Genomic DNA, 20,121 nt, shown 5'->3' on the forward strand with positions numbered 1-20,121 from the left:
ACCACATATTTTTCAACAATGGGGGAGAGGGAGGAAATTAAATAGGCAGCAACTATTATTGACTGCTCACTTTCTCCGCTATTTTGCTTTTACAACTTATACTCCGGTGCTGACTATCGTGGTAGTTCATGAATGACCTGGAGGGTATTTGTTAGGTCTCTCCCAACTAATGTGAAGCTAATTAGTTCATTCCCTTGCTGGTGACCTCCAGAAACAGCAGTGGACAATACATCTGTTAGGCAGGCATCCTTGCTGTTGGACCATGTGCAAGGAACACACAGCTTTCTCTTTGTTTGGCTGTTGAAGGCACTCTGAGCAGCAGACCAAAATAACAGACATATAAAGCATCCTTTGGACTCTTTGCACATAGCAATTGCTCCACGTCCCTACCTAGGTTGTAAAGGGCACAATGCCTCCCCAGTTGAGACATGGGGTGTAAATTAAGTGTCATTCTAATAAGCAGCCTTTCTCAATGTGCTTGCTCCATGTACGTGTATTGAGGTGTATGTGTGCAGTTTGCTACTCAAAGAGAAAAGACACCAGAGATATTTTGCAGAATATACGTGGACACTGAGGAGTGGAGGGAACAGAGCACGTTGTCTCAAGGAACCAGAGGTGAGGGATCTCATGGGGCTTTAAAGTTCCTTGTTGATTGTTTTCATCCTGAGACAGCTTAAGTTGACAAGACTGAGGGATTTAGCAAAGTGTTCTTTCATTCCAGATAGGTATCTCTGAAGAAAACTACTGAGAAGAATCAAATCAAAGGGATTATCATGCTGAATCAGTGAGTGTTTTGAGCTGAATAAAACTATAAGATTAACTGTAGCCTAGATCCACAAACCAGCTAACTTGGAGGATATAATTCACAACCTTCTTTTGCTGTTGTTATGTGCCATCAAGTCACCTCCAATTTGTGGAGTCCGTTTGGGAGAGCAATCTCCAAAATGTCTTGTCCTCAACGGCCCTCCTCAGCTCTTGTAAACACAAGCCTGTGGATTCCTTTCGGGAGCCAGTCCATCTCGTATTGGGTCTTCCTCTTTTTCTCCTGCCTCCCACCTTTCTCAGCATTATTGTTTTTCCAGAGAATCCTTCCTTCTCATGATGTGTCCAAAGCAGGACAACCTCAGTTTTGCCAAAATTTTTTGCCTCCAGAGATAATTCTAGGAACCATTTGTTCATTTTTCTGGTTGTCCAGGATATCTGCAAAGCTTTTCTCTAACACCAAAGCTCTTCTCCAACACATTTGAAACAAATTATTTTTTTTCCTGTCAGTTTTCTTTACTGTCCAGTTTTCACAGCCATACATGGTGATCAGAAATACAAGATTGTGAATGATCTTGGTCTCTAGTGGCACATCCTTACACTTGATCATCTTTTCTAATTCATTCATTGCTGCATACAGGTTGAACAGATAAGGAGATCAGATTCACCCTTGTCTAACACCTTTGCCTATAGAAAACTCTTCTGTCTCTCCATATTCTGTCCTCAAAATATCTTCTTGTCTGCAATACAACTTACAAGGAGAATCAAGTGCCGAGGCTTGTATCAAATGGCTAACAGCTGTTACATGTATGTGGCAGCCTTCTCAAGAGAGAAGGAAGGATTTCAGATGAAGTTATGAAGAATCAAAAAAGGATGTTAATGTGGCAGAGGGAGGACTGTCTCCCAGTTATGAACAGTGGAACTTTAGGTTGACCCAAAGGAATCTGCATGATAAGAAATCTGAACAAAGTTTTTCCTTTATACTGTGCTCTGCAGAAAGAAAGAAATGATGTCCAAGTTTCTAAAAGTTAGAAAGATGCTATGGTCAAACCTGATGCAGCAAAGCTGGTGAATAGTTTCAGGGAAATATTAGGGGTTAAATTGAAAAGTGTTGCATACAAAGAAATGACTGAAATATGGTTTTGTGTCCTATAGTTCTCTATTTTCAAACTTCCCCATATGAACAGTAATGGCCAAGCAGATAATGTGTAGTCCTGTCAGCAGGCTTGCCTGTTGGTGTTTGAAACCTTAAAACAGTCAATCCACAAAGCATAGAGATTGAGCTACAGGGTGCTTATTGTCACCAATGCAGTTGGCAGCAGGAGAGAACTGGCTGGGAAGGATTGAGCTCAACAGCTGTTGTTGGAGTCATTATACAACAATGACATCCTGACATAGCACATTTCTCAGTAATATGCCTAGTGGTGCTGTAAGATGCCTGTGGAGCCTGAAGCTGCCAAAGTGCATCATACTTTTTGATGCTGTTGTTGCTTGCTTGACAGCTCTTGAATTTGTTGCAACTTTGTTCCTTTCGTCTTGTTTATTTGCTCTATAACAGTCTGAACACCATCTGTTCTTTTTCTCCACATCTTCACCCACCCACAACCTCTCAATTTTCAGCTTCACAGTCTCACCGCTTTTTGTTTTCAAGCATAATTTTGTAGAAATCTCTCCGTTTTTGTGATGTTACTGTTATAACTAAAATGACTCCCCATCATGAATTGGCCAGGTAAATGCTTCTTGAATATCTGGGAGGGCAACCTAGCAATAAATAACATCATTATCTCCAGCGCCAGTGGTAGGACAAACTCTTCTATATAGCTCAGAGAATTGAACGATTTCCACCCAAAATCTCAGAAAATAGCTTATGTTATTGATCCAGCTTGAAGCCAAATCAAGTCCTGTAGTACCCCTGCTGATGCCAAAGAAGGCTGGTCTGCAGCCAAAACCATAAGAGTCATAAAATTCTAGTGTTGAAAATGACCCAGCTCTCAAATTTGAGGCAAACAGTGCAAATGACCAAAGTTCACATAATCAAGCCATGAAATATGACATTCTGCAGTGCTGTTCCATGGCTGGAAATGTATCTAGCCCATATTACCACAGGAATAAAATTAAATGTAAATTTGCAGGAGCAAAATTGAAAGCAAGGATAGGCATCTTCAGATTTTCTCAGGTGGTGTAATCTGTTCAATTTAAAAGTGAATAAAGGAAGCGGTGGATAAAACCAGGCTCCTAATCTCTCTTCTAATCTCTGCTGAGTTTTGGAGTCCCAGGAGGCAAGCCCTTTTTTCCAACCTCCTCTGACTTCAAAATTGAGTATAAAATAGTGTGATTATAAAGTGCAGTAACCGCTATAGGCTGGACTCTACAGAGGAAGGCTAAGGTACATCAGGACTCGTTACTGCTTTTTACCTTGCAGGCTGTTGAATCATGTTTTTCACACATCTAACATATGGATTCCTACATGTTTGAAAACTACAGGAAGTAACTGTGTATTTGTTTTCAAGGAAATATCTTTAAAAAAGATATTTCCTTGCCTTCTTCATATTCTTGTTACTTTTTAGAGTGAAGTGTGAAGGTTTGTTGGTTTGTTTATTCATTTATTCAGTCATTCATTTACCTGAAGTATAATCAGTACAGCAGAACTGGTATGCTTTATTTCAATGCCAGCATGACCAAATTGCTAACATGCGCGGGATTATGGAGAAAGCCAGAGAGTTTCAGAAAAATATCTACTTCTGCTTCATTGACTATGCAAAAGCCTTTGACTGTGTTGGACCACAGAAAACTATGGCAAGTCCTTAAAGAAATGGGAGTGCCTGACCACCTTATCTATCTCCTGAGAAACCTATATGTGGGACAGGAAGCAACAGTTAGAACTGGATATGGAACAACAGATTGGTTCAAAATTGGGAAAGGAGTACGACAAGGCTGTATATTGTCCCCTGGTTTATTTAACTTATATGCAGAATACATCATGCGGAAGGCTGGACTGGAGGAATCCCAAACCGGAATTAAGATTGCTGGAAGAAATATCAACAACCTCCGATATGCAGATGATACCACTCTGATGGCAGAAAGTGAGGAGGAATTAAAGAACCTTGTAATGAGGGTGAAAGAGGAGAATTCAAAAAACGGTCTGAAACTCAACATCAAAAAACTAAGATCATGGCCACTGGTCCCATCACCTCCTAGAAGGGGAAGATATGGAGGGAGTGGCAGAGTTTACTTTCTTGGGCTCCATGATCACTGCAGATGGAGACAGCAGCCACCAAGACACCTGCTTCTTGGGAGGAAAGCGATGACAAACCTTGACAGCATCTTAAAAAGCAGAGATATCACCTTACCAACAAAAGTCCGTCAAGTCAAAGCTATGGTTTTTCCTGTAGCGATGTATGGAGGTGAGAGCTGGACCATAAAGAAAGCTGACCGCCGAAGAATTGATGCCTTTGAATTGTGGTGCTGGAGGAGGCTCTTGAGAGTCCCCTGGACTGCAAGGAGAACAAACCTATCAATTCTAAAGGAAATCAACCCTGAGTGCTCACTGGAAGGACAGATCCTGAAGCTGAGGCTCCAGTACTTTGGCCATCTCATGAGAAGAGAAGACTCCCTGGAAAAGACCTTAATGTTGGGAAAGTGTGAAGGCAAGAGGAGAAGGGGACGACAGAGGATGAGATGGTTGGACAATGTCATCGAAGCAACCAACATGAATTTGACACAGCTACAGGAGGCAGTGGAAGATAGGAGGGCCTGGCGTGCTCTGGTCCACAGGGTCAAGAAGAGTCGGACACAACTAAACAACTAAACGACAACTACGACAATGATCTTTCCTCCAAGGCACAATTTCTGTGTTGTATTCTTTCTGTCTTCCAGTTGAGAAGACTGAAAAGAGTCGCTTGCTGAGGAAAAGTCATTTACCCTTGAAACATTTATAAATGCTAAATAGCCTCGGTGTTGCTCGACAGAAAGTTACACCTTTAGCAGCCGGAGGATGCCATGGCTTCGAGCAGGGATATAAATCCTTGTTTGCTGCATCCCCACATGGGAGGTTGAGGAACCACAAAAATATTTTTCTGTACCTTTTTAGAGAGTAAAATTGTGGGGGACACTTTTGCAAAAAGATAAGAAAAAAATGGGACTGTTCTGGTGTTATGCCAGCAAAGTTTCACAAAGAGTACTCTAAGACAATGGTGCAACTAACTGCAGGTGTCAGAAAATGACGGTGGCTTCGTTGAGGGAATGTCTAAGGATTAGAAGTACCAGATGTGTCCTTTGTAGCTTTCTGAGCAATCAGCTAGTCTTTCTATGGTTGAGATCTGTGTGTGTGTGCATGTATGTGTGTGCACGCACACACACACACACATGTGTGTGAGTGTAAACCTGCATTGTTTCTCAACATAACATGGCATTAATTTCACAGAGAGACAGTTCTGCACAAATTAAGAAGATGCTGATGAGAAAAAATAGCGCCAACTGTCCTCATCAGGAGGAAAGGAATCTTGCAAAGCTTGTAAATTCCCCATTGTCTTATTGAGTTGAGACATCCTAGATTAACAGTCATAAAGAATTTAGTGAGTACTATTTTCATCCCTGATTTATTCCTCAAGCTAATAGGAAAAGTGCATGAGGTGCATTTTGGGGCTGATTGCATCAGTTTCCTCTAGTCAGATGGGAAGGGTAAATTTGGTTGGGTTGCCCTATTTAGAAGTCATCATTTTGGGCTTTTATGCACAATATTGATTTTCTGCCCTGAATGAGTATTGTAATGTTGTTCCTGAGAATGATTTATGGCTTGCTTATCTAGTCAAATGTGTGTCATGTATTTGATTATCTTACTCAAAAGTTGCTCTTCTGGGCCATTGTGTTCTGTTCCAGGGGAAAGGGGTTGGGGCAATAAATGGCTAATGAAATAGTAACATTCTTTAGGTTTGAAGTCTGAAATATTGCTCTGGTATTTTTTTTTATTGCATTCCACTGTTTTTGGCATCAGCTGTTATTAAAAAGTCCCTGTTCTGCCCAGTTCTATTCTGTTCCAGCTTTTACCTAGTCCATAGTTTTCAATCTTCCATTATTTTCATAGGCTCTGTCATTTATTACTAATTACTCATTATGTGAGTTCAGTATTTTCAGTGCAATATCCCTCTGTTCTTGCTGAAGTTAGGTAGAACTCATAAATAATCAGTTACTTGCACTTAATTTCTTTTTTCCAAAAGCAAAACTATAACTACATTCCCTACATTACCTTAATGAAGTCTAACTTCACTCTTTTTGTGTTCTCACTAATTTTTAGGTTAATATAGGGGTGTGGTCCAGATGGTAGTTCATGTTATTTTTACTTTTGAAGAAAAGCAAGAAGACCAGAAACCTCCTGGGTAATTGTGCCACTGGGAGTCAGTTGGTATAAACCGCAATAGTAAAGTGCTGCTAGTTAAGAAGTTGCCACCTGTATCTCTCCTTGTGCATCATCAGGTCATGCAGTCAGTGAACAAGAAGGGATACAAGCAGCAGTTTGTTGAGTTGTGGCAATTCACTGCAGCAATTTATACCAGTTTGCTTTTGTTGTCATAAATAACCAGTGGGATTCTGCCCAGAGTTTCTTAACATTTCAGCTAAAGTACCATTTTAACAGTAAGTGGTAACTGTAAATAATTGTTTTTTAAAAAATTACTTTCTAAGCTCTAGGTTTCTCTCATTAGGTTGTTTTAGAGTTCTAGTGCATTGTATTGTTACTTTTAATCTGTATTAGCCACTTTTAATTGAATATTTTGTAATTTTTTTTAAAAAAATCATTTATTTATTTTATTTAAAATATTTTTTCCTAAAAAGGACATAAGGAGACGTATGTCATTAAAAACAAAATAGTAAAAGTTAAAAACAGGAGATTATTCAAATAAGAATTAATAATACTATATTAAAACTGTTACTAAAAAAGATTTACTAAAAAAGATTACTAAAAAAGATTTAGAAGCAAGAAAATACAAATTATCCCAGACAGTAAGTCACAAAAGAAAAGCCTGCCTGAAGAGAAATGTTTTCACCTGCTTGCAGAACGAAAGTAAAGATGGAACCAGCCTAGCATCGTGTTCCAGAGTTCCAGAGTCTGGGAGCAGCAACAGAGATGGCTCTCTCCTGTGTCCCCACCAGACATACCTGTGAGGGTAGTGAGACTGAGAGAAAGATCTCTTATGATGATCTTAGCACTCAGGCAGGCTCACAAAAGGGAGAGATAACTTGAACTTAAATCATTTAAGCCTTCATTGTACCTGATCTGAGTCTCTGTGGCAAGGGGTGTAGCAGTGAAGATTGTCCTCCTCTGATGCTTTATGGATCCAAATACGTATTTTCCTGAATGCACTTGGAGAGGTTCCTGTTTTGTTTGCCCTGATAGACGGAAGAGAGAAATAACTTTGAAATGTGCCCGGAAACGGAAGGGCAGCCAGTGGAGCTGCTGTAACAGGGCCGGGGGTTAGGTTATGTGATCCCTGTAACCAGTCCCAGTCAATTATGTGGCTGCAGTAAATAAACAAGAAAACAAAGAAACAAACAAATTACCACTGCCCCTTTCTTTTGCTACTGCTGCCTTCTCCAGCTGCAAGTAACTGGTTAGTTTTCTTCAGAGGGAAAAGGAGACGGCAGCTATAGTGAGTGAGTCAGTGGGGAGAGCAAGACGACTGAAAAGCTTTCTGATATAACTGACGGTCTCAGCCAGAAAGTACAGACTCAGACTATATCTGAATTATTTGCTCTCAGCTTCTTTGTATACTTTAGGCCTATATGCATCTCAAGAAAGAAATCTGAGAAACAGTGAACTGAAGATATACATCAGGATTCTTTTTAAAAAGGAGCAATGCCTTCGATGTGCGAGGCATGTAGTGAGAGGTTGCGACGTCATTGGCGAGCTGAATCAGAGTGACTCGTCTTTGCTGTGGCTGGATTCGCAGCCTGTTTTACACAGATTAGGTGATCACACAGAGACTGGGGATTGTTTCAGTGCCAGGATCCACATTGCCCTTCAATCCGATGCCGTTTGATCCCAGCCACAGTCCCTCTTCCTTTGGTCTCACCTGTTGACAATCGCCAGCTCTCCTTTTAAGGCTCATTGTAAAACCAGTGGGCCGTTTTAATTGTTTCATGACGTTAGGGAAAAGGGACAATTTGCCAAAGCTCTCCATAACATACACACACGTATACCCATATTGCAGAAATATAGTACTGTGCTATAATTTGTCGGCATTGTTTCATATTGAATTTTTTTTGTCCGTACAGGCATGATCCAGCACTGAACTAATATATCAGCACAGTGATAAGGTGATCAAGCAGTAAACTCATTAGGTTTTTTTTAAAAGTTAAAAATATATCAGGGTGACTAGAGAGAGTACAGGGCTGGGCATTCCCATTATACAAAATGTCACACCCAACTTTGTACATCACGAAAATATCATCCACAGTCACGCTCCCATTTCTTTTTGGAGAACAAAATAATGGATCCGGTGCAGAAAACACCATCTGAATTGCTTTGGCTTGAAAAAAGTAGAAGCCCTCAGTGGGAGGCGAAAACTCTCCTTCAAAGCACAAAGGGTAGTGTTGATTAAATTGGCCTTTGCTTCATGTGATCCATTTTAAAAAATGAATGCCTCTCCTTTACTTCCACAGCAAATCCTGTACTATTTACCTGTGTAGTAGCAGCCACAGTTTACAAGTCCCTATGCCAGGGTAAAATTGGTTCATCTTTAAGGCTCCACAGGATTTTTGTTTTGTTTTTTAAAGAGTAGAATTACATGTATTTGCATAACAAATAAATAACTGGGACAGGATCCAGCTTAGTATGTGCATTGACAAAAGTAGCGCCATCTGCTGATCTAGGAAGAGGTGATATTTTTCCCCATGCAGTACCCTCTGCTCTCTCTTCAACCCTCTGCCTCGCTCAAAGCAATGCTCTGGATGATTTCCCAATCTTCTGGAGTATATACTGAAGACACATGGGAGCGATATGTGTGTGAGGTGTTAACACCTCCTCCTGAATATGTTTTCTGTCAAAACGTGTATCTGATTAGCTCCTTGCCTAGGTTCTCCACATGGCTGGAATCTAGAGACTGTAAAGAGGTGGAAGGGTTTGTGGAAGTTTAGCTAAGCCTAATCCCTATGGTAAGTAAAACAAACAGAGATCATATTTGTATGTAAAACAATGTTTTGTTTTGTTTTTTGTGGCATATGGTTGTAGAGTCATTTCCTCAGAGCAAAAGTTCAGTCTGATTATGCACACAGATAGTTTCTGTCCCCTAATGTAACCACTTGATTACTCAGTCATTCCTATCTTTTTAATCTATTAGTCTTACAGGAGAGATACTTGGAACCTTTCAAAGAGAGAATTACAAGAATTCAGAGATGGTGTAAATTACCAGAACCTTTTATGTCACTTGTTAACATAGTTGGACAGTGGCCATAAAGTGACATTGGCAGAGCTATTTACAGCCATATTTAAAATGCACAACTTAACCTGCAGTGAATAAAAACACATTTATCACCTTACCTTTAACATCAGTAATCATAGATTCACCCTCCTTTTCTCTCTGTTGTTTTCTGCCACTCTGTCAGAAAAGGCCACTGAATGATTGCAGAAGGTTTTTGACTTATCCTTAATTAACAGTAGATCAGATAGACCCGCAGAAGTGATGTAAAACATTATAACAATCACAAGTATACCCTTTTCAGCTAGAGAGGAAAACTGCTTCCGATAAAGATTTGAACTGCTCTCTAAGGGAAAGTGCTAGAATGAATGCCAGCTTTTCCTGATTGTGGGAGCTTTATGGTTATGGGAAGGCGAGTGGGCTAACTCTGTCGTCACTTTTTGGTTCGATAACCAGGCGGCGGCACACATTGTTAAGTCATTGACCTCTAGATCGCAGAGGGTAATGGTGTTAATTAGGGCCCTCAAATTGTGTTTTTTACAGTTTAATATAGTTTAATATCCCCGGAGTAGATAATTCCATTGCTGATGCCCTGTCTTGTCAACCGGTTAAGGGTATTGGCACTGGGAGCACGGTTTCAGCCGGATGTCCTACCAGATGAGGTAGGAAACCTTGGAGGGCGGGGGCTAATAGAGCCATGAGCTTAGCAGCAGCCCCAAGCACTCGCTGCAGTTATACTGCGGCATGCAAGCAATGTTTTTGTTTTCTGCGAAAAGGAGGGCTTGGAGCACGAGTGGCCTGCATCAGATGAACAATTTATGCAGTTTGCAGTTTATTTATACAGGAAAGAATTGGCTCCTAGATCTATTCAAGGCAGGATGTCTGCCTTGGTATTTTTATACAAAAACAAAAGGGTGCAAGGGTTTCTCAATTGATTTTCGCATCAAGAAGATGATCGAAGGATGGAGTAGGGAACGTGGTTCCACAAGTGATACTCGTATTCCAATATCACCTGCCATACTAGCTAAGTTAGTTAGCACATGGGACACAGTTTGCGAGCATTGTTTTGAAGCCTGTCTCTTTAGAGCAGCAAAGCTAATAGCATTCTTCGGAGCCCTGCGGATCAGTGACTTGGTGGCTGCATCTAAAACAGACATGTTGCTATCCTCTCTGCAGAGGAAGGATGTGGTAGTATCAAAAAAAAAACAAAAACAAGACTGCACTTCACCTGCGTAGATACGAGACGGATCAGTTGGGAAAAAGACAGGTTATATGGTTGGGACAGTTGAGGTTGAGATTTGTCCAATAAGGGCTACGTTAGAACTCTTGCAACTCAGAGGAGATGGACGAGGCAGGTTTTTGTGTCACAAGGATGCGTCACTGCTCACAAAGTACCAGTTTTGGAAGGTTACTTCCCAGGCCTTGTGCAAGGCCAGGATACAAAGTTGGTGGTTTGGGATGCATTCCTTCAGAATTGGTGCTGCATCCACGGCAGCTGCCCTGGGATATGATGTTGAAGATGTAAAACGAGTGGGCAAATTGTCTTCTGGCAAATGTGCCTACGATCACCCATTACCACAGTGTTAGGTGCTGCTATGGTATTGGTTTTTACTTATCATTGCAGATCCTGAGAAGCTGTTGGCCTGAGTTCAAGTTCTGTTGTGCAGGCACAGTAAAATTTTGGGGGGCAGCCAGATATGCCAGTCAGAGCAGTTGGGATCACAATCTGGGCCTTGGAGATGTGGCTGCAGTAGAATGGAAGGGATGGAGAGGCATGCTCTGGGACGGGTTCTTTGAACTGGTGTCTTGGGGTACTCCATATGTGAGCTGTAGGTGGGCGTGTGGGCTTCTGACAAGCCTCAGAAGGGCCCAATCCCAAGCAAGACACAGGCAACCAAATCAAGTCCATTGCCAATTCAAGAGATATATGGAAGGGCCAAGGAGAGGGATGTTTAGAGACAGTTGATTTTAAAATAACACAGATGTGCGAAACATGAGCTAACTAAAATGTATCCACATCCCTAGGAAGAACCTGGGCATTCGCATTCCAAACATCAACACCAGCATTTCATCTCCAACACTTTTGTTTCTCTCGCACCCATCCCTCCCATAACAGCAGGGAATAAGAGTAAAAGCCAAGAAAATTAGGAAGTGGAGTCTGATGGTTAGGTATCTTTCCTTCCCTTCTCTCCATGAGTTGATGGGGACCACAGGAGATTAGCATGTTATACCTGTTTGGAAATTTCTGCACTGGCTGCCAGTGATTTACTGGGCAGAGTTCAAGGGCTGGCAATCAGGATATTCTTTTCAAATTGTGTTTTACTGTCTCTTCCTTTTTACTTGTTTCTTGCTTATCTATTATTTTAGAATTGTGATTTTAATTACATTTATGTATTGGGTTATATTTCTATACAACTTGCTACTCACACTGAGCTTATGGTGAAAGAGGGTAAGATATAAATGAAATATGTTAATTTTATGTCAGGTGAGAGCCAAACAAATAGCTTTGGCAAAAGATCAGAAGGTATTTAAGTTGTTTTACAGAACATAACACAAGAAAAGATCGTTGTTTCCTCATTAAGACTATGGGCCTCAGAAACAAAACTGTGCTTCAAATATGACTTTAAAAACAGATGTCCATATAGGCTATGAGACAGGACAGAAGTGCTGCTTATCAAGTAAGTGTAACAGTTCCCAAACATTTTGGACTCACAGCACTCTTGATTTACTGGCCAAGGCTCCACTTGCTCAGAGGGGCCATCGGGGGTCTCACTGTCACCAAGGGCAGGATCTTGTCACCCCCTCAACAGCCATCCCATCTCTCCCTGTCCCGAATATCCCTGAGGGCCAACCTCCTTCCAGGTCCTGATGCAGGAAACATCTGAGGCCACTCAGCAAGTACCTCCACAGGGAACCATGAAGATGGAGCAAGGAGAGGCCTCCATGTCTGGCTTCTGTTTGACAGTGAGTGACGAACAGCTCTTCTACATAGAGCTATGAACAACTCCTCTACAGTCTTCATAACTCTATGTTCCATCCCTTTTTCCATGGCACCCCTGGCTCAGATACTAGGTGCCCCATGGAGCTGCAGTGCACAGTTTGGGAACCCCGAGTTAGTCAATCAACCAATCAGCATGCTTTCACAGTTACAACGATCCGTAGGAGAGGACTGCCATATTAACATTGCAGAACTGGATCCTCTATTTTGTGCATATGGTCTGTGCCAAAGCACTGTTTGTATTTCTGCTACCTAATCAGTAGCATTCCAGTAAAGGTGAATGTTTGCCTGAAGAACAGAATCAATATTTTGGCCTGTAGTTTTAATCTAGTTACTGACTGGTAAACTGAGCATGTGAGTGGGTGTTGCGATCATTTTTTAAAAAATGAGAAATCAAATCAAGTATTCACTGCTGATCTGCAGGAAGATGTTATATTATAGGGAACAGGAAGGAGTTACAGACAGCGTAGACTTTTCATCTTGGATAGACAGGAATGATTGTCAAATACTCAACTGAATTTTGGAGTATGTACATTGTACAAGTGTACATGTTTGCTCAGAAGAAAGTCTCATGATGTTCAGAGGAACTTACACTGAGTTATGTGTGTATCCTGGGAGCAGGGGAAGGAGGGAAATGTAAATGATCTGAAATACTTGGAAGCTACCGAAACTCCTGTACAGTCTAATTGTGGAATGAATTGCTTTTTAAGCATCTACTGTATACAGTATATCACAGGAGTAGACCCCCTCACATTTCATAAATATTTTAGTATGTCTTTTCATGTGACAACACTGAAGAAATGACACTTGGCTACAATGTAAAACAGAGAGTACACAGCTTGTATAACAGTGTAAATGTGCTGTCGCCTCAAAATAACGCAACACGCAGCCCTTAATGTCTAAACCGTTGGCAACAAAAGTGAGTACACCCCTAAGTGACAATGTCCAAATTGGGCCCAAGTAGCCGTTTTCTCTCCCCGGTGTCATGTGACCCATTAGTGTCACAAGTCTCAGGTGTGAAGGGAGAGCAGGTGTTATTGCTCTCACTCTCTAAGACTGATCACTGGAAGTTCCACATGGCACCTTGTGGTAATGAACTATCTGAGCATCTGAAAAAAATGAATTGTTGCTCTATATCAAGATGGCCTAGGCTATAAGAAGATTGCCCAAACCCTGAAGCTGAGCTGCAGCACGGTGGCCAAGACCATACAGCAGTTTAACAGGACAGGTTCCACTCAGAACAGGCATCGCCATGGTCGACCGAAGAAGTTGAGTGCCCATGCTCAGCATCATATCCAGAGGTTGGCTTTGGGAAATAGACGTATGAGTGCTGCCAACATTGCTGCAGAGGTTGAAGGGGTGGGGGAGTCAGCCTGTCAGGATTCAGACCATATGCCACACACTGCATCAAATTGGTCTCCAGGGCTATTGTCCCAGAAGGAAGCCTCTTCTAAAGATAATGCACAAGAAAACCCACATACAGTTTGCTGCAGACAAGCAGACTAAGGACATGGATTTCTGGAACCATGTCCTGTGGTCCAATGAGACCAAGATAAACTTATTATTGTGCCTACAGTCAATCATGGTGGTGGGAGTGTCATGGTCTGGGGCTGCATGAGTGCTGCCAGCACTGGGGAGCTACATATCATTGAGGGAACCATGAATGCTAACATGTACTGTGACATACTAAAGCAAAAAATGATCCCCTCCCTTTGGAGACTGGGCCACAGGGCAATATTCCAACATGATAACAACCCCAAACGTACATCCAAAACGACCACTGCCTTACTAAAGAAGCTGAGGGTAAAGGTGATGGACTGGCCAAGCATGTCTCCAGATCTCTCTCTCTCTCTCTCTCTCTCTCTCTCTCTCTCTCTCTCTCTCTCTCTCTCTCTCTCCCCCTATATATATATATAATTGAGTTTTATGACTAGAATGAACCTGAAAACGACAAAAGAATTTGAATGAAGAAATCATGTCACACCTAATCTTGGATTTCTCATTTGTGAGCAAGTTCTATATAGATAATGGATTAAATAATTTGTCAGTTCAGTTTGCACATTGACCAATATTTAAAAAAGAAGAGAAAGCTTGAGTTTTCTGATGACAAAAATATACACTAGGGAAGGAAGAAGGGTTTCTTATAGAAAAAGAGGCTTGTGATTTAAAAGCTGGGAGGGAAGCAAGCAGGAGAAGGCATTGCACAATGACCATTTCAATTCACATAAAATGACCAATTAAGTTCACAATGACTACTTAAATTAAATTTTGTACTTTTCAACAGAGATGTCTCATACTGAATAAATGGTGTTGTAAACCCCATATTTCTACGCTGGTGGCGGTGGTCCCTGTATATTACCTTAATTGGGACTATGGAGGACTTTGAATAATGGTACGCTTATTTTTTGACAGAGTGATTGTGTAACTGTTTTTCTCAAAACCGCTCCGGGCAACTTCTTGGCTATACTCTGCAGCTGGCTACCATTCTGTTTCGAAATCTGAATGGAAAGCCACAGAAAACAAATGCTGCACAAGGCACATTCAACTTAACAGGGTTTATTTCTTTCCTCATGTCCACACTTAACACATGAAGGTCAAAGATGGGTGAGCTGGCACACCTTCTAACTCTTTCTGCTCTTTGTGGCCCCACATGTTTTCATGAATGTCTGAACAGGCCTCTGTTTATACATTTGAGCACTGAGGTGACTTCCTTGATTGAAGCAAGGATGTTCTTACTGATTTAATGACCACCTTCTTCCAATCCCCAAATACTGTAACCAAGTCAGTCAATACTCTTCCTGTTTATCTGTTAACCCTTCTGCTGTAAAGCAGTGCATTTCAGCCAGGTAGGCTGTATGTATGCTATCATGGAAATTTCCCTACTTTTACCTCAAAGGCTTTCCTGGAGCCTGAAAGTAATGCATTTTGACTAGTGATGTGATATCAAACACTAGAGTCAAGAGGATTTAACATTCTGTGTATATGAACCTGACTTGCAACTTTGCTACTTTTAGTAATCAGTAACAGTTACTCACCAGAACTTCTGCAAGCTTTGGAATAAGATGCATAATTGATTATTTTTAAAGAGTAACTGCCATGGTTTTGCAAGGTAAGCTATAGGTAGGTATGTGTGTGTATCTATTTCTTAGAGACAATCAGCCATAAAGCAGCTGCCGGTTACACCACAATCCACACTGTGAATAAACATATTGTTTGTGATTAGACCATGTGTGAACATTCACTGTCGCTTTCACTAAGAAGGAACTACAGTATTACACAATCATTTTTTTCTTTTTCTAATACTAACCTGTCCATATAACTTTTCTGCCAGTGCAAAGTAAACGTTTAGATGGCTTTTCTTGAGACATAGATTCCATCTTCATATGCAGTAATTAAATATTTAATAATCAAAGACTAAAATTGTATTCATTAGTTATGGCAGCACAAGCACAGTGGTATAAACTGCAGTGGCAGTTTGCCATGAGGGATCGACTCCCTTTGCAGTTCTAAGATGATGATTATGATGACAGAAGCCATTGCAAAGCATGCCACTGCATGTATGTCAGCCTAACCATTAGGACTCAGGCCACTGTATTTTCATGGCCCTTATACTTAGAAGAACTTTCATAAATGTAAAAGTGGATTTACAGAGGTATAAAATGATGTGTTGGTGTGACCCTTAACTTTTTCTAGAAATCATCTGGCATGTAAGATTGCCTCAAGGTAGGGAGGCTTAAAGGCTACTGCTCCATCTTGAACTCCTAGTAATTCATCTTTCACTACCTAAGAGTGTGAAAGATAAATGCATTTTCTGTGATTCAGCTGCAGTCATTTAGGTGAGAAATTGTATTGCATCTCTCTCCTCCTCATGGACAGATTTTTCTGATTAAATCCAATTTTAAAAGATGCATGTAAAACAATAATAACAAGTCTGTTTGCTGGCCTAAATTTTTTCCATTATTTGGTAAGCAGTGCACTCTCTTTATAAGCAGCCTTTTATTTAAACACCATGTTCTGCTTAACCAATGGACCTGCCTTTTGTGTTGATGGAGACAAAGAGGAGCTTCTTGAACTTAACAAAGCTTCAAAGCAAGTTCTGCAAGGTTGCAAACTCATCTCATCCAAATTTGGAAAAAAATAGCATTTGCATAAATCCCCTTTTCTAAGGGGATAAATCAACTGCTACATGCCCAAAGCATGATAAATCTGTAAAATTTGTCTGTTCTATGCACACAAGAAACCCAGAGCCATTCTGATTACCCATATGTAATAAAAACATGGTGGAAGATAGATCATCCATTATAACAAGTCATAGTATTTGTCCTTTTAGTTCAATACTCTTTATTCATTTATATATCTGTTAATTCATGCACATGTTTTTGCTTGCCGGTTATGCTTTGACACAAGAGTGGTTCACAACAGTTTGAGCTAAAGAACCGGATGGTGCCTCCTCCCGTTTTATATAGAAAGGCCAGCTGGATTGGCAGTTGAATGTCTGTTTGTTGTTGGCAATGGGAATGTTCCCCCCACCAAATCTGTGGACATCACACTATTTTAGGGAGACAGGCTGTGGGCCATGCCTCTCTTTCCTCTGCCATCTTGTTCCAGCCCACCAGCATCAGTTGCCTCCCTCTGTCTAATGGTATTGGTGAGCCTGACCTGGCACAACTTCACATGGACAGAAGCACACACCAGATTAGCAACTAGAATTGCTCTGAACGTTGACCGTCTCAGAAGTTCTCAGGTTTTTGTTGGGTCACAGACAGGGTGGAAGCCCACCTCCATAATGAGAATGTGAAGAGGTCACTAGCTGGGCCAGTACTTATTACTATCTCACTTGAACCTTGAATCTTTTTGTGACGGCTGCAAGTCTTCATTCTTGTGGGAAGGTACACAAAGGTAGGAGGCAGCATTGCTGATTAGTCCTTTCAAAGTGCATTCAATATCAATGTGTAGAATTCCAGGTTTTGTTCATGAGTGCAGCTGAAGCAGGTGAGGCATTTTCCAGTAGGGTTTCCACAGATTGGCAGAATAGCAGAGAAATGGACTGTACACCAGGTGCTAAAGAAGCAGGCTGTGCAAATGTAGAGCAAGTGCTCTGCAAAATCCATACCAGTGGTATAATAGAAACAGGAGCCACACAGCCAAGGCCGCAGGACTTACGGATTAGCTGGGACTATGCCATTATTTGCCAGTTCCTTTGTCCTTCCTGGGTTTAGCTTCAGTCTCAATAGAAGCTAGGAAGAAATGGATTTTCTCAGGAAGAGTGTATTTGGCACTAATGACAGTAGTAAGTAAAAGTAAGTAAGTAAGCAAGCAAGCAAGCAAGCAAGTAAACAAACAAACAAACAAATAATATTGCAAACTAACTGTGTTGTAATGCAACGTGTGTGAGGGTGATTTGAGCTTAAATGGGCAAGCTACAGAAACTGTTATAATGGGCACCCACACTTTAAAATTTAACAAGCGTTTCATGTTGAAATGTTTACAGAGCCAGACTGAATGGCAAACAAGAGTCATAGATCATTACTAGGTACAGAATAATAAACTCTAAACTGCAGAGCTGGAAGGGGCCCTCTGGATCATCAACTCCAACTTATCTCAAAGAGGTACAGTGGGGAATTGAACTCCCAACCTCTTATTCTGCAGCCAGATGCCTTAAACCACTGAGCTATGAGCCTGCAACCAAACACCACTGTCTCTTAGGGCCTTGCATGAAGGTTTGCCTATGTAGTCTCTGTCTTTTTTGTGTCCAGTGTATTGTGCTGATAGCAGCATTCAGCATTCCATAAGCCAACTCAAAAAATAGGGGCGGCCCAAACAAAAAATTATGACAATGAAACTAGATATTGGATCAGCTCCAACTTTTGCTTAGATGTAGCAGATAGTCTGCTCTTGCTCTGTGCCAAACTTGGGGATGTTTGGGCAGAGGGCAATATTCAAAATGTAAAGCTGTTTTACTCCCCATACAGATATTGGTGGCCTCTTGTGGCTGGAAATTTAAAATAGACCAAATAACATTGAAAAAAACACAGTTGCTTATCTTGAAAAAGAATAGTCACAGCCAGCTCACCATTTTTAATTTGGAAGGAATCCAGGCATCCATGGCTCGAAAACTGATGTTACAAATAGCTATTTGAGAGGCAAAAAACTTCTGAGTTCTTTGTTTTTTTATCTGCATGAACACAGAAGGAATAATAGATTAGATCCAAAATGAATTAGAAGAATTGGATCAAAAAACATGGAAACTAATGAACATGCATCATGTGCTACATTCAAAAAGTGATGTGGACAGATTGTATTTACCATGAAAAATTGCAAATACAGCATGTAGTAGAAGAGGAAAAAAGAAGCCTAAATGATTATAGTACAAGTAAAGAACGATTACTTAAAGCAGTGAAATGGAGAATAATTTGAAAACAACAGAAACAAAGACTCAGTATAAGAAACAACAATTTGAAGAAAAAACAGTTGGAAAAATAAATCACTACATGGACAATACCTGAGAAATATTGATGCAAAGTATGGGGGGGGCATTAAGGAAGAAACTGAAGGCTTGATTTTTGTCACACAAGAACAAGCACTCCAAACCAATATGATGAAAGCTAAGATTCAAGGAAACAGTGCTACAGCAAATGTCAACTTTGCCAAGAAAAAGATGAAACTGTGTCACACCTCATCTCTGAATGTCCAGAGATTACACAAACAGATTACACAATTAGATATGGTAGAGTGGCAAAATGAGTGCACTGGTCATTATGCAAAAAATATAACTTGCCAGCCTCCAGAAACCCATGGGAACATCAGATAGAGAAGGTGTCAGAAAATGACAATCAAGATTTTGTGTGATTTCTGGATCCAAACTGATACATACCTTGAACATAACACACCAGATATAGTAGTAATAGAATGAAGAAATGTCTGGATCATTGACATTGCAATTCCAAGGGATGCCAAAGTTTAAAATAAAGAACTGGAAAAACGAACAAAATACAGAGATTCTAATGATCAAAACATCTCACTTGTGGATGAAATACACTTCAGGGGTCCCCATTGTCATTGGGGCTTTGGGAACAATATCAAAAACATTCACACAGCACTATAAACGGTTGAAGATCTCAGAAATCACATAATCAGAGCTACAAAAACTGGCAGTATTAAGAACAGCATACATACTGTGCTGCTATTTAACAGGCTTTTGGTTAAAACTCGTATCTGTTATATAATACCAGTCAATGTTTTTATAATTTTGGTTGACTGTATCTGGTATTTTTGAACAACAACAACAACAACAACAACAACAACAACAACAACAACAACAACAACAACAACAACAACAACAACAACAACAACAACAACAACATATTCTTTAGGTGCTAGGTCATACCTACAAATGTCAATGTAAATGATGGCAAGTATTTCCAAAATTAGGATAGTCTGCAAGAGAATTTTCAGATTAATACATGCTGTGGTCTTTGCTAATAGTGCACTCCGAATATTTGTACTGAGGAACAACAACATGGATTCTTAGCTGTCTTCCTGTAATGCAGTATTCTCCAGAGCTGAACATTGGAGGTTACTTGACATTTTTCTGTAATGGGAATTATGCAGTATGAGAAAACATACTGTATTTTTTGCACCATAAGACTCACTTTTTTCCCACAAAACAGGGGTGTGGAAAGTCTGTGCATCTTATGGAGCGAAGAAAACAGATTATATTTTCCTGTTTTCTTCTCCTAAAAAATTGGTGCGTCTTATGGAAAGGTGCGTCTTATGGAGCGAAAAATACGGTACATACTTTTTTCAATTTTGCACCTAACGTTTCTCATTCATCCGTGGTTCTGCCTTAGGGTAGTACATGTCTCATTAACTTCAGCAGAAATTTGCAAAAAAATGAATAGTCTGTAGAGTGATCAAAACATTTTGAAAGTAGCACTCGAAAGTAGGAAT

The 20,121-nt window shown here is 40.5% G+C and overlaps 1 protein-coding gene and 1 long non-coding RNA gene across 22 annotated transcripts in view; one reads left to right on the forward strand and one right to left on the reverse strand.

Moving 5' to 3' along the window:
* Positions 1-20,121, forward strand: part of KHDRBS2 (KH RNA binding domain containing, signal transduction associated 2) — a 520,773-nt gene that overhangs the window by 264,867 nt on the left and 235,785 nt on the right. The window lies entirely within an intron of this gene.
* LOC144587027 (uncharacterized) lies at positions 1,273-19,801 on the reverse strand. The gene is made up of 2 exons (XR_013542171.1): positions 7,029-19,801; positions 1,273-6,932 (listed from the first exon to the last, which is right to left on the reverse strand). It is a non-coding gene; the product is annotated as an uncharacterized LOC144587027 (long non-coding RNA).

This window comes from Pogona vitticeps, chromosome 1 (genome assembly GCF_051106095.1).
Source record: "Pogona vitticeps strain Pit_001003342236 chromosome 1, PviZW2.1, whole genome shotgun sequence".
In the NCBI taxonomy this organism is placed as follows: Eukaryota; Metazoa; Chordata; class Lepidosauria; order Squamata; family Agamidae; genus Pogona; species Pogona vitticeps.